Genomic DNA, 16,006 nt, shown 5'->3' with positions numbered 1-16,006 from the left:
TCTGGGCTTACCTCAGACTGTATGCTTTTCCTCTCCTCCCACCAGAAGCATGAGGAGATTTTTCTCTGATCTTCACCCTGAAAACCTGGTGGGGTTCCTGGAGGGAAAACGTATGAAAGCGTGGGCCTCCTCACCACCCCTGCAAGAAAAAAGGCCAAGACCCAGGAGTTTTTCTCTCTGTTAGTTCACACTCAGTCTCCAACAATTAGTCCTTTACCCTTTAGCATTCCTACCAGGCTCCAGCAGTGCCTTCTGCCGCCCACAAGAATGATTTTCTGTTATCTGCCTGTCTCTCCAGTTTGAGGGGCAATGGTTTGTCCCGTGACCTCAATTCTCTGATAGATCTTAGAAGAGTGATTGATTTTTAGTTTACTCAGATTTTATTCTGTTGTGAGATGGAAGTGACAACTCCTGAGCTCTTTATGTGTTGAACCAGAAACCAAGTCAAGATGAGCTTCTAAATCACTTGCTATGTTCACTTTCATACAGATAAGTCAAATGTAAAGAAAGCACTCCCTGTCATAAAAATATGTATAATATTATACTTTAAAATTATCCAGATAAATAATTACATAGAGATAGACTTTTGACTTTCAGTATTATTTTAATGCTATGATAATTTCAAAATATTGTGAATCACATATTAGAGATGATTACGGTCATAGTTATATGATCATTAGTAATCTAGTAGTTGTATTTAATGCTATGAAGTAAGTAATTATCTAGACAGAAAATATAAATGCATGGAAAAGATAAAATACTGTTTCAATGGGCAAAGTTTTTTATTATGATAGAATCAGAAAAAATTGCTTTATTCATGCAAAGAAATTATACAAAATCTTAATTATTGATGTCATTTACCAGGCTTTAATTCCTAGCATCTCTTGACAAGTAAGAGAGTAAAGAAAACCCTGAGAGCATTTAACATTCTTTGTGGCTCTGTCTTTTCAACTAGTTTAGCATCCACCCAATTTCCAAGGGAAAACCTTTTTCCCAATTATTGTTATATTCACTGGGGCTGTTCAGGTCTAGAGCAGCCTGAAACCAATCTGGTTCAAAACAAACAAACAAACAAGCAAAACCACACACATTAAATCATATGTGAAAGAGAAAAAAATTATTAACATGAGGATATTCTCTGATTTCCCCTCATTGTTACTTACTGCTCACCCCTGAACCCAGCACTCACTTTCTAGAGAAGTTCTTGATGGTAGGTTTCTGAATCTCTTGTGATGTAGGTTCTACAACAGAGAGAGAGAGAGATCTAGGCTGTTAGAGAGAGTGAGGGTTCTCAAAATTTTGAGGAGATGGGAGAGGATAGGCTGGACTAGGGATGGGTTGGGGTGGAACAGTTTGGATTGGAGGAGGTATCTGGGGAGATTGATTAGCAAATAGATTCTAGAAGCTGTTGCAGCAAGAAAGTGAATCAAGGGCTAGAAGAGGCACATTTTGAAAAAATATTGCTGAAGTTATCACTTACATTTTTATTGTTTTTAAAAGCTCTAAAAAGTGGAATTTCTTTTAATATTTTAATTGCTGGATCATTTCTTTAAACATATAAGCATTTTCTTACTTCTCTTATGATATTTTTTTTCTCTTGATCTCATTTTCCCCACTTGATATCACCCAATCGCACTACGCTCCTTGGCAGCAAAATTTTAGAAAGAAATTGTTTAAACTAACTTTACCCATTTCCTCTCTTCCCATTCTCTTTTTTTTTTTTTGGCCACACGACGCAGCATGTGGGATCCTAGTTCCCCGACCAGGGACTGAGCCCACACCCCTGCACTGGAAGCATGGAGTCTCAACCACTGGACCTCCAGGGAGGTCCCTTCCCATTCTCTCTTAAACCCATACCTCTCAGGCTTTCATCCCCACACTCCACCAAAACTGCTCATGTCAAAAATGCCATGACTTCCATATTGCTAAGTCCTATACTCATTTAACAGTTATCATCTTACTTGACCTGTCAGCATCATTTATACAAAGGATTATGGCTTCCTCCTTGATACAGTTTTGTGTTGCTTCCAGCACTTTCCACATACTGGTTTTCCTCCTTAATAGGTGATTGTACATTTTCTGCTATGTTTGCTGGTTCCTCCTCTTTTCTCCAATTTCCCAGTGTTGAAATTCTACAAGGAACAATCTTTGATCCTGTTCTATTCTCCATCCAAACCCCTCTCTTGGTGACCCCAACCACTCTCATGCCTTTAAATACTTTATGTAGAGTGATGAATCTCAAATTTATATCTCTGGCTCAGACCTCTCTTCAGCTTTCTTCATTAACATCTCAAACTGAACATGCTCTAAACTGAACTCTTGATATTCTTCCCCAAATTTGCTCTACCCACAGCTGTCTCCATTTAATTGATGTAAACTCCATCTTTTCTGTTGTTCCAGCAAAAAATATTGAAGCCATCCTTTGTTCTTTTCTTTCTCTCAAATATCACATCCAATCAGTCATGAAATCTTGTTCATTGTTTTTTTTTAATATCCAAAATACAACCACTTCTATCACCCCTGCTGTCACCACTCTGATGTGAAGAGCCAGTATCTTTCTTATCTACATTGCTTCAGTAACCTCTTAACTGGTAAATGTGATTGTATCATTGCTATGCTCCTCTCCTGCCTCCCCCAAACCCTTATAGGGTCCATTTTCAACATAGTAGTCAACACAGGTTCATAGATAAAAACATTTGATATGATAAAAATGGCAGTTCTTCACAATTTCATCTATCCAAATAAGGAGGAGGAGAAGAAAGAGAAGAAGAAGGAGAAGGAGAAGAAGAAGAAGAAGGGGAAGAAGAAGAAGAAGAAGAAGAAGAAGAAGAAGAAGAAGAAGAAGAAGAAGAAGAAGAAGAAGAAGAAGAAGAAGAAGAAGAAAAAGGGGGAGGGGAGGAGGAGGAGGAGAGAAAGAGGAAGGTAAAAAAAGAAAAAAGAGGAAGAAAAGCAGGAGGAAGAAGCAATGATGAAGGAGATGAAAGGGAAGAGGAAGGAAGGAAAGAAGGAAGGAAGGAAGGAAAGGAGGGAGGGAGGTAAGGAGGGAGGAAGGAAAAAGAGAGAGGATAGGGAGGGAAGGAAAAGAAAGCTTGTACTAATCAAAATTTATCATTCCAGCTTGGTAAATAAAAGAGTGTACTGTTGATGCAGGTGTAAACTAACAGACTAAGAAATACTATGTTTTAGTTATGGAATTGAAAATTCCATATATATTTTAGTTATGGAATTGAAAAATCAATAAGGATCCCCCAATTTTTTTCATGGATCCCCAAATTTTTCTTCAAACTATTTGTGGCTCTACAGAGATTATCTTTATGCCTTGTCATGGGAAAGAATTAGTTAAATAGGCTATAAACCATATTGTGGGACTGCAGAGACATTATTTTTGTGTTTCTGCGTGATTAGAGCTTCTGGATTAAAACACAAGGCATGGAAGTGAAATTATGACTGAATAGACAGTGAGAACTCCAGAGAGATTTACCTCCCTGGAGGCAAATGCTCACATTTCAATGAAGGAATGACACCCAGCACCAAGGAGACATCCTATGGGTTGTAAACTCAGAGACACTATTCTTAGCTTCTCCCTGGATATGGTTACTTACATTACAAAGGGTAAGAATCAAGGATTCTCCCTTTTGGCTTCTAAGGAATATTTGTTTCCACTAGGGAGATGAAGTTTCTCTTCGTCTCTCAGGAGGGAAGGAGAGATACAGCTGTCCCTCATCTATATAAACTCATAGATTCTTAGTGCAGACCTTGGTTTAGGTAGGTTTACCTCTGGCTGTCATCAAGTCACTATAGAAAGGGGATGTTGGGAGATGTCCCAATCTGCAGTTTTTACTATATGTAAGCAATAATTAATCTGACCCTCACCCAGGAACCTCCTATCTCCTTTCAGGATAATAAGAATAACTATTAACTTTTAAAATTTGATGACACAGAGGAAATGATTGATAAACTTGACAACATTAAAATAAGAATATTTTGTAGAATGAAAGACATTATAAATATATTTGAAAAAATCAGAAACACTCAATTATGGGTAAAAATGTTGCTTATTGAGTGAAAAAGAGGAAGACATTAACAAGTTTAGCCACATAAGAGAAACTTCTAAACTGTAAAAGATAATATCTATAAAGCTAAAAAATTAAAGCTGAACCAGTGATATTTCTTTTAACGCATGTTAAAATCATCTTGGAAGTTTTTAAAAATTACCAGAAATAACCAATGCCAAGGTCCCACCCTAGACCAGTTAATTCAGAATATTTAGGGATGAACTGACCTCTGATATACAAGAAAAAATACATAAAATATTCCTGTGAATAAATAAGCTCAATATAACAACCTAATAATAAAAATGTATAGACTAGTAGTTCAAAGAAAAAGATGCAGAAATATTTTCAATCTTACTAAAAATCACAGAAATGCAGATTAAACAAAGTATAATTTTTATCCATTACACAGAGAAGATTGATAACACCCAGTATTTATAAATCTGTGGGAAATGGAAACCCATATAGTTTTGGTAGAGCCACAAATAGTTTGAAGAAAAATTTGGGGATCCATGAAAACCTTAAATCGTCAAACACTTTAAACCCATTATTCTACTTTTGTCATTCAGAGGAAGCATGTGTAAATGTACAGTAGAAGCTCTCCTAACCAACCTTGATTTAGCTAATATAACAGGTTAGCTGACATTCTTTTTCATTGATAAGCCACTTGAACAGGTACGCATGGCTTCTCACATCCTGACAAGCCAGCTACTTTCTTAGAACACTCAGACACTCCTGCTCTCGCCAATGAAGTTAATGCTTACCAAGCCAATTATGTTTGTTCCCAAACCCACATCACTACCGAATTTGTAATTGTAATTACGTAATTTTATTAAGTATTATACACACCAGAGAAAAGAGAGACGGTTGTCATTTCTATTAAAAACAAAATTCAAACTTCCAAAATTTTCTGAAAGTTTTGGGAAGACCTGAAAAAATCAAGGCACTAAAATACACTGGTCCAACTGCATGCAAAAGATAATTTTTTAAAAATCTAAAATTATTCTGCAATTAAATACTTTCAAAATGTGTTTAAATTCTCAAGGAACTTTTTACAAAAGTAAAACTGGATGCAAAAGAACAATGGCTTACGCAAAAGAAGATGGCATAGGAACATAACTAGTATTGGCCCAATATATAGAGTGGCAAAAAGTTGTGCATTCATATGCATTCACATTTTATAATTAATATCTTTATATGCCATTTCTTATGTCTTCATTTAATTATCTTTGAATTTTCCAACCTTAAGTCCCTAGTGCACTGGTTATGAGTATGTACTTCAATTATGTGCACAAGTATTTATTGTACCTCTGCTGTAACAAAGGAAGCTAGAAACAAAATTAATGAAATACACCATAACATATAAAAAATCAGAGGTGTATGAAGTACCAGGAAAAGCTATAGAAAATAAATTGCTAATGAGGAATACAAAAATCAATTTGTAGACTATTATAAAGAACATGTTCCCAATTTTCTGTTTTGAGAAAATGATGTCCCAAATATAGATAAATACCTACATAGCTAAACAGAACAATAGGCTGCAAAAATATTCATCTAACTATAAATAATGATTTCTCTTGTTTTTAATTTTCTTTTTTCTTGATGTACTTTATTATTTAAATATATGATTTGTGAAAAAATTGTTAGTATTTGTTCTCAAATAATCGATAGCAGCGTTCAAATTGTACTTTTTTCTAAAAATGCTTTATATAACAAATATTGTATTTTTGTTGAACTAATAAAATATATTTCAAATAAATGACCGTTACTTTCTCCACTACCTTTTGCTCTTGGCGACTAATGCTTGAGCATATAAAGGATGTGCGGCAGGACCTTAGAATTTTAGCAACATGTCAGTCACTTAAATTGCTGATTAATTTTGGCTTGACACCACTTATGATTTTAGATCAAATCCTTGATGAAATTATCAGTCATCTGTGTCTGCTTTGAGAAATTAGCACGCGTTTTTATTTGTCAAAATGTCTGAGTCTTTAACCCATAAGTACTGTCCTGGGTAGTATATGTCAACATTTCTCAACATTAAGAGAGAAATACTCTCAAAGCGAGGAGAATCATGATTCTTATAGCTAGACCACCTCTGTAAACCTTCTTCATGTATTTTTCATTAGAAACTAAGTAGAGCTAGAGCTGTAGACTGAGGTGATGAGCTCCTTGAATGTTTTATCAGAAACCATACTAAAGCTAAACAGGTGTTTTCTTAATCTATTAGCATTCTTTTATTATATTTAATAGTTATTAAATATAAGACAAATTGCTATTCTAGATGTTGAGAGAATGAGCTAGAAATTATCCCCCTCACTGGGGGTAGGGAGTGGAGTGCTGAGAGTAGAGTAAGCACTTTGAAATCAAACCAAATCAGTAACTACGTATTAATTTGATTGAGGTAATTGTATTTACGTAACTTTATCTCTGAAATTAAAAAGAAAGCCAATGATAAAATTATTCAGAATTGGCAAGTACAAATTATAATCAATCAAAGTCAAATATCAATATATTATGACTTGGAAAAAGGAGTGCTGTCATTAACCCACAGATAGTAGGATGAGGGTTTCAAATACTTTTCCAGTAGCAGATGGAATGTATATGGAGGCAATGTACTGTTCTTTCCAAGGATAATTCTGTCATGAAAACATATCTTTACTTAGTTGTCCGCAGTAAACTAGTAAAAATTTTACCCCTCCCTAAATTGTATTATCTGTCTTAAATATCTTTCTCATACAATGTATGTAGATAAGATAAAAATGAAGCTAAACAGAAATTTTTGTTAATAATTATCTGAAAGTAGATTAATATGCTTCTATAGAGGAAAGAAAATTAAATACACTTGAAAAGAAATCGCTGCTATCATGATTGGGAAATATAAAATCAGTCCCAGAATTGAGAGATAGTTGTGTTGCAGTTTCTAACTTCTACATATTTTATAAATGAGATAAACCAGAGTTGAATAAGAGAGAATATAGAAAGTTTAAAAAATGTCAGAAAGAAGTGATACATAAGGATGTTGATTTCATAAATAAATATTTATTAAGTACTTACTATGTTACTATGTTCCAGACCCCTGGATGCCCAGTAAACAATATTTACTTTCAGGGAGTTTACTAACATAGGGTTAGGTTTATCAATTTTGTTTATCTCCTCAAAGAACCAGCTTTTAGTTTTATTGATCTTTGCTATCATTTTCTTCATTTCTTTTTCATTTATTTCTGATCTGATCTTTATGATTTCTTCCCTTCTGCTAACTTTGGTTTTTTTTTGTTCTTCTTTCTCTAACTGCTTTAAGTGTAAGGTTAGGTTGTTTATTTGAGATGTTTCTTGTTTCTTAAGGTAGGATTGTATTGCTATAAACTTCCCTCTTAGAACTGCTTTTGCTGCATCCCATAGGTTTTGTATCGTAGTGTTTTCATTGTCATTTGTTTCTAGGTATTTTTTGATTTCCTCTTTGATTTTTTCAGTGACCTTTTGGTTATTAAGTAGTGTATTGTTTAGCCTCCATGTGTTTGTATTGTTTATAGATTTTTTCCTGTAATTGATATCTAGTCTCATAGTGTTGTGGTCGGAAAAGATACTTGATATGATTTCAATTTTTTTAAATTTATCAAGGCTTGATTTGTGACCCAAGATATGATCTATCGTGGAGAATGTTCCATGAGCACTTGAGAAGAAAATGTATTCTGTTGTTTTCGGATGGAATGTCCTATAAATATCAATTAAGTCCATCTTGTTTAATGTATCATTTAAATCTTGTGTTTCCTTATTTATTTTCATTTTGGATGATCTGTCCATTGGTGAAAGTGGGGTTTTAAAGTCCCCTACTATGATTGTGTTACTGTCAATTTCCCCTTTTATGGCTGTTAGTATTTGCCTTGACATACTGAATTTTAACTAGTGAGAAATCGAATTGCAGATATCTAGTGACAGTTTGCTATGCAGATATGTTACTCAGGTGAGAGGCTTAGGCCAGAAATATTATGAAAAGAAAAGTAAGGCAAATCCAGATGACAACATATATATGTTGGGAAAAAAACAGAAACAATAAAGCAAAGGACAAAGTTATGTTTGCTGGCTCAAATTTTGAATTTTTACTTTAATAAATCATTATTTAAATACTTATACATGTATGATAGTGAGCCATTTTATCCATTTTTCTGATCTTTGTTAGTATTGGTATTTAGTAGTAAACAACTCTAGGGAGAATAATTGATGGGTTAATAAATTCACTATTGGGACGATATCTGATTTTTAAAATACACACACATATAATTAAATATCTTTTGTAAAATTTTGTCATTATATCAATTAGAATTTGTAACTTCTTATCTTCTGATGAAAAGTTACTAGTCAGTTACAACAGTCACACAATATTTTTAAATTATTTCATGTAAGAAAATGTAATGGCATTTTCATAGCAAAATGTAAGAAAAAGACAGCAAATATGTTAGCCAGAGCACCATAGCTCCAAAGCTTTCCTTCCTAGGGATACCAAAACCCTGGGCTTCTCTATTGAGGAGGGTCTTTCTTTACAGAAGAAGGGAGTATGGGACTCAGTTAAGAAAGAGGATGTCAACTTAGCCATCTAGATCTGTCAATCATCATGGTGATCAGTAGAGCAAAAAGGGTACAGACACATCTCTTCAGGTCTTTTATACATAGGTTACAGAAGCTTTATCTCTTTATTGAATCATGGCTATGAATATTTTTTCTGGGAAAATAAGAAGCATTAGTCTTAGCCTCCTTAGGCACACATGCTTTAAGTCCTTGAAATCACAAGGCAATTATTCTAGGTTTGGAAGTAGTGACATCTAATTAGAATGTTAAATTAAGTTCAGTAGTGATACTGTACGTGTTTATACATTCAAACTAATTTCAGTGAAGTAAATTTAGCCAACAGGGATTATTTTCTTTTTCACTACCCATTATAATAAAATTATGAAGGAGATTTAGAGGTTAGATGATCACAAGTTTCTCATCCAAGTTCCCTTTGAGAGATTCACTGAGGAGAAGGATCAGAAGGAACAGAAGGACAAGAGGCAGAAGAAGAGAAAGAAGAGGAAAAAGACAAAGAAGGAGGAGGAGGAGCAGAGGAAGGAGAAGAGGTAAAGGAAGAAGATGAGAGAGAGGAACAGGAAAAAGAAGATGGAGGAAGTGGAGAAAAAGTACTTCAGGAGAGCAAGAGTTCTGACTTCCTTGAAAATCAGCAATATTAATCAATGCTTTGTCAAATCTCAAAGAATTTCCACTAATCAAATAATTTAGTTCTTGAAAATAAACTAGCAAAGCCCCACGTATATTCCTACCACAGCGAAAGGGAACATGCACAGGTCAGTAAGCCCTGTAGGCAACCTTCATCCACTTCCCACGCTTTCCCAAAGACTTTCTTTATTTTTTGTGTTTATAGTGAGAGATCTATGCATGCACCACTTGAATGTATTAATTAGGAGTTACTTTGTGCTTTCATGGAAATAAATCAAGGCTCACCTTGATCTTTTACAAAGAAAATCACTCAAGTGTGAATCAAAGAAAGAAGAAATTAAAAACAAAACTCAGTAGATTTTAATGGGAGATTAAGTATTCAGTAAGAATATGAAATGAGCTTTGAGGTTGGCATATTATGTAGAGAGAAGTCAAGAGGGTCGATGTAGATAACTCTCCAACATAGAAACAACTAAAACCAGGGAGGGGCTTTATGCCAAATTCTCCTCAACCAGTAGCCATGAGCCAGGCAAATAGTACTGCTTATTCCTAAAGGAAATCAGAGAACCCTAGCACAGTAGCAAAGTCAATTCCCTTGAGAGCTTTATTTTAGATGAGCTAAGAGTCTAAGACCTCTGATGCACCGATTGAAAAGAGACTGCACGTGGCCAGTTGTCTGTAATGAATTGGCACGTTGAGTTGAAGACTATACCTTCAAGGCTGTACACTTCCCAATATTTCCCTACCCATTACCTTAGAGTCTTTATTTCTATGAAAACTACTAACCCAGGAGGCCCTCTACCACTATGCATCTTACTACACTATCCCCTCCTAAAAGTATGGCTTCTTAGATGTGGCAGCTGGACTCAGGCCATGAAAATTCCTGACAGCAATTTTAGTCTTCTTCAATCCTCAAATTTGGGGGAATCCCATTTTCCCTCTAAGCAAAAGAAGGACATTTTTAGAGTTTGATTAAGGCAGTTCACTCACCAATTTTCTTGCCTTATTTTATTATGATTCTCTGATTGGTCGGTGGAAGAAAGGTAGTTCTTTAAAGCATATTCCAAATAAACGCATACTCAGAGAAAGATGACTTCTGGGTCTCTGAATATCACTGTTTTCCTTAACCAGCATTACTCTGTACCAGAATTGTATAACTTATTCAAGTTCACAAAGTTTGTAAGTGGCAGAAATGGCATACCAACTCTGACTTAAAAGCCCAAATCTTCAATTACAACTTCAATTATCTTCCGTACCATAGGACTTGGAATTAGAATTAATTTTAATATATTTGTTTATTTTAAACATTTCTAGAGATATTATAATTTTACCTCTTTTCCTACTTATGCTTTCCTGATCTTAAGGAAAAGTGTGATAAGAGCTTTTTTGATATTTTCCCCTTTTCTACTACCATCTTAAAAATCTCCACATAGAATACTAAGACTGAGAGAGATTTCAAGTGATACTATTTATAGTTATATCCTAAAATATAAGAATTTGTTTTATTTTTTTTAAAACATTCAAATATAGATACTGAATCTTTTCCTGTTCAACAGAAAGCCCTATTTTTATTATATAAGTAAATTATATTTGTAAATTTCCTTTTATGCCATATCAATGCAAAATACCTGGTCAATGCCAAGGTGATCTCAACAATATTATAATCATATGGAAGGCCAACATTAAGTAAACTTGTGCAGTTTGTTTTATGTTACCAAGTTCCTTCATTTTACACGACTGTCATAAATTTTCCTAGCAAGTTTCAACTCTCTTTTCTAATCCAACTGAAATTTACTTGTTCAGGCCATCCTGAACTTCCAGCCTTACAGAGGAGTCAACTGTCAAGCCTGAAATGACTTCATGGGAAGGTACTAAATGTGCGTCATGCCTTGTTGTGTATAGTCTTAGAGACTCTTCCTAAGGGATGATTTCAGGTAGACACAAAGAGTATTGCCATCATGGACATAGGGAATGTTTAGGAGGCAGAGTGAAATGTTGAATGGGTAAATTTTGATAGAGAAATAAAATGAAAAAAATCCAAAAGGTGAATCACTACTAGAAGTGCAAACATTGGAAGGCCTCAAATTTCAAAGACAGAGCTTGGGGGAAATCACAAGAAGCAGTAAGAAAACGAAGCAATATGTCATTGAAAAAGAAGCTTAGGAAAATAAATAGTTATAAATGTGCTTAAATTGTGATATGGTGGTAAATAGATAGGCTGATGTTTTACTATTACTTGGCAAAGCAAATTATTCTCATCTTACTTTGTTGGGTCTTTTTCCCCCCTCCCTAACTATCCTGTCTTGAACTGCATGCACTGCATTTGATTGTGCTGATTTCTAATCACTGGTTTGATTGCACAAAGAGAGTCATACTTTTTCTTTCTTCTCTCTCTTTTATCATATTTTTCATCAGGAAAAGTGATTAGCTCTCAGGCAAGTACAGAAGCCATACTTCAAAGGCAAGATGAAAGTACTCTTTTTCTGGATTTTTTTTTTTGGGGGGGGAAAAACCCCAAATCAAGTTGTATTATTAATTAATAAATTTTCACCTCTCACCTGAGGCTTCTGTACTTCTTGTTATAAAAATATGTTCTTAATTATTTTTAATAAAACAAAAGCTTACTGTTGGGTTAAAAAGGTTATTGCCTCTTATTACCAATGAAAATGATATTGGAAGAGGAACCAATTAGCACAATTTTATAGAAATAGCCCCTACTTTTTATTCTCTTGTAATTTAGAAAACAATTGTCACACAGAATTTTTTTCTAGTAAACAAAAATGTCTCAACTTGGACAAACTCATTAAGGGTCTGTGAATCATTCAAATAAATTATGTCTCTGTGCTAGAGCATCAATAGCAAATGGCTATTCATTGATTCTTTTCCAGTTTGGATCCTACCCAAGCTCTCTATGAAATATGAAATTATTTCCAGTTTAGCTTTCATGATACTGGATTTTCTTTACTTTTCTTTTTCTTTTTTCATTAATGACAAATGATTATATCTTTGACCCATACGTATGATTGTATATGCATTATAAATGTATCTTTTATTGTAAACACAACTGTGTTTGCTCAGACATGGTTGCAGGCTTGAAGGAAGAAGAGACAGATGAAGAGCAAGAAAAGTTAGAAAAAAACTCATTAGCCAGGAATGCCTTAGAGCCAATTCTTCAGTTTAACTTTTTTACACTTTACTCTTAACAGTTCAGCCTTTAGCATCTTAGCATCTTATTTGTTCATTTCTCGATACAAAAGACATCCCTAACTGGGTTCCCTGATGGAATTGTCTCAGGCCTCTCCCTTTGGATTTGTAAACCACTGCCCAACCAACATTCCTCAAAATTATTGCTGCATTAAGCCATTTCTCTTGCTCAGAAACCCCTGGTTCCTTGATATTAAGATTTTACCCTTTCTTTTGATACCTTTGGATATAATTGTTCCACGAGTACAGAAACCTCCACCTCAAACAAAGATTTGTATTCTAAATGTTGATTTGCAAAGTAAGAAATTGGAATTCAGGACACCTTTCCCCTTAAGGTTAAATTTCTAACTGGCAGAACTGTAGCACTAGAGTTTATACTTATTTTTAAGGAAATATATTGTCCAGTGGTTGCGTTCTCAGTGGGTTTGAGCACAGCACTGTAGTTTCCCTTGCTAATGTGAGAGAAACATTTCCTGGACCAAACTTTGAGGCAGGCTGGAGAAGAGGAAGAGGTGAATCAAGGTCTCTCTGGTGGATTTTCCGACAGAGGGTAACAGGATGAACTGGGGTGAGAAATGAGTGAATATGGTCAGGGACAGTCCTGGTGCAGTAGCTTGGTGGGGAGGTGAGGGGGGAAGAAGGTTAGGTTCCTGATATAGCACCAGTACTGGAAACAAAGCTATGAATGAAGCTAAGTGTTTTAATAATATCAAGTAAGAAAGGGAAGTAAATCTGTGCGCCAAAGAAAATTTCCTAAAGCCACAGCAAGGATTGACACACATGTAGGGATAGCCCACCCTGGGCATGTTTTACTGGGGAACTACCTCGATTTCACTGCTATCTGGGGCACTCATTTCTATCCCCCCAAGCAATATTCTAAGCTCCCTGAACATCAGCAGATTATAGGAGCCTCCTGATGCTGACCTTTTTCTCCTCTGGTACAAATAAGTTTATTCTGTCTGTCTCTCTTCCATCTTTCTATATTTAAGCCTTAAACAGCTCTCCCAGGATGAAGATTATGAAATCTCAGCTATTAAATTGAAAAGTGTCTTGAACCAAAGGAAAGGTTTAAAAAAAAAAAAAAAGGATATAGATGTGAACCATCTGGGTAAAGAAAGAAAATTGGAGAACTAAAAGAAGAAAAAAAGAGTATGAAGTTGTATAGATGCCGTTCATACACCTTCCCTAATGGTTTCAGGAGGTGATGGTGGCAAAATAGAATTACTCTTTCAGGTCTGAGTGTACCAGTAACCTGCTTCTTGTTTATGATTTTAAAATCACTTTATCAATTCCTGCTGTAATTTTTATTAGAATTCCAGTGTAAAGCAATGTATTTCATTGTTTTAAGCCACTTGAGTGGAATCTTTAGTTCATTTCAACTCAATAAACCAAAAACCCTTTGTTTTAAAATATATCAGTTTTTTCCCCTAACCATTAGTTAGCCAAAGCAAAACATATACTTAAAAGAGTCAGTGGGTCTCCAGCTCAATGGTTAGGACTTCATCCTTTCTAATTTCTCCCTCATGTTGAAAAAAGGAAGGACTACAGATGCGTCTGTTCACCACCTTCTTTCTTACGGTTTGAAAGTTTAAATCTACACCATCCACATTCTTTACTTTAAGACCGTAATCGTCTGTGGTAACTATATTAATGACCATCTAGTATGTTAAAATGAGAAGCCAATTCATTCACTCTTACAAAAAATATGTACTGAACTCTCACTGTGTTTTAGACACTGTGCCAATAAGAAGCACTAAATGTTGAAAATACCATTGTCTTTAATTATGCAAAAACTATGTACCTTTCATGTCAATATTGTAGGATGACAGAGATTTAACTATGTGTTGTTACCTATATTTAATATAAGGTTTGTTAAAATAGGTTAAAATGTGCAGGCATTTCAGTTGCTTGGGACAGTCATACATTACTGTCTCTGGTTTGAGATAATTTAGTCAATAATTAATGTATTTATTGTGCATACTCATATATAATTTGAAGCTGATTTTTTTCTGGGAAAATAGAAGACTTTATCAGTTAATTTAATGAAATATCTATATTTTAAAAGGAAGTAAATATGAATTCTAGGATAAGCTAATCTATATTTTAAAATATACTCACAAGGATTACTTTAATATAATTTTATTGTCATCTCCAACATCTAGGGGTTTTTCTTTTAAAAATAACAAATTAGATGTTTGCCCTCTGGTCTTTGGAATATTTGGTATCATAAAAAGTAACAAAGCATCATCTTATCTCTGCAAATTAATATCCGTTATTTTTCTGTGCAGAGATGAGGGGAAGATAATTAAAGCATGAGAGTGATCACCATCTAAAAGTGAAAAAGAAAATGTCCTATAGTGTTTTCCCTTCCTTTCCAGCTAATCTCTTAAGCTGAATTCCTTGGCTCCAGTTTGGGGAAACTTTTTATTATTGTCTCCTAAGGGTCAGTCACAGAAGCTATCCCATACCACCTCTCACATCTTTATTCACCTGAATTATGAGCCACAGTTAATTTAAAGTAAAATTCTGGAAATTAAAAGAGAACAGTGTTCATTTTTTATTACCCACCACTAAGAATTTAATAGCTTCTAGTTGGAAGGCATTGCGTGTTACTTTGTAGAAGGATAATTACAAAAATTATCACTTTGCTTCCGCCCAGAGCTTCCTGATACCTTAATACACTGTGAAGTGAAAATTTTGTAATTGTCACTATTTTAAAAAGGTGATAATTTAAGTAGTTACCCAGAAGGATCACATGGTCCCATCAACTGGCAAGATGTGATGCCACTGAACACCTGAGGATGAATACAGAGGTTGTCATGGCAACACTGAAATTTGGCAAACTGCTCAAAAAAGCAGAAGTGTTCCTGTGAATCTCAGGAATGCATGATTAATGGTTTCTGCTTGCAGGCCTAACTTATCACTTGGTCAGATTATTGCAACCAAGTGCAGTCAGTTCTTGGCTATACCCTTGGTTCTCCCAGCATACAGTTTTCAGAGAAACTCTGCTGCTTTTAACCAACTGAGGTTTGCTTCACTCCCTGCATCAGTGTCACTTTGAGTATTTGAAAAATATGTATTGAATACTACCCAGTCAATATCAAGATGGGTTTTTGACTTATAATTTGAAAAAAAAACAATTTGAAAAAATATCTGTAACAGTGTTAACCACAAACATAGTGACATCTGGAATGTATTAGGAACATAGGAAGCAATTCCAAAGGTTACTCTAATTGAAAAACAGCTTGCTTGTTTTCCAGTTTTTTTCTCTTTTCTGGGGGATGGGGAAATATAGATGAAACAAAGAATTTTATAGACTCATAACAATTTAGAGCTGTAACCAAAAGATATATGTTGTTGAACTACATCTAAGTGAATACATACTTATAAATGAATGTGAAAGGCCCTGAAAAGCAAAGATCTAACTTCCTTTCCTCCAAAACAGAAGAGTAAAATGTTTTGTAGAAATCCAATTACCATGGCAACACAGTCTATGCACCTTATTCAATAATTTACACTTGTTTCTCGAGTGAAATTTA

Source organism: Balaenoptera ricei, chromosome 12 (genome assembly GCF_028023285.1).
Source record: "Balaenoptera ricei isolate mBalRic1 chromosome 12, mBalRic1.hap2, whole genome shotgun sequence".
NCBI lineage: Eukaryota > Metazoa > Chordata > Mammalia > Artiodactyla > Balaenopteridae > Balaenoptera > Balaenoptera ricei.
The sequence above is the reverse complement of the archived record's forward strand: the minus strand, read 5'-3'. Positions refer to the sequence as shown.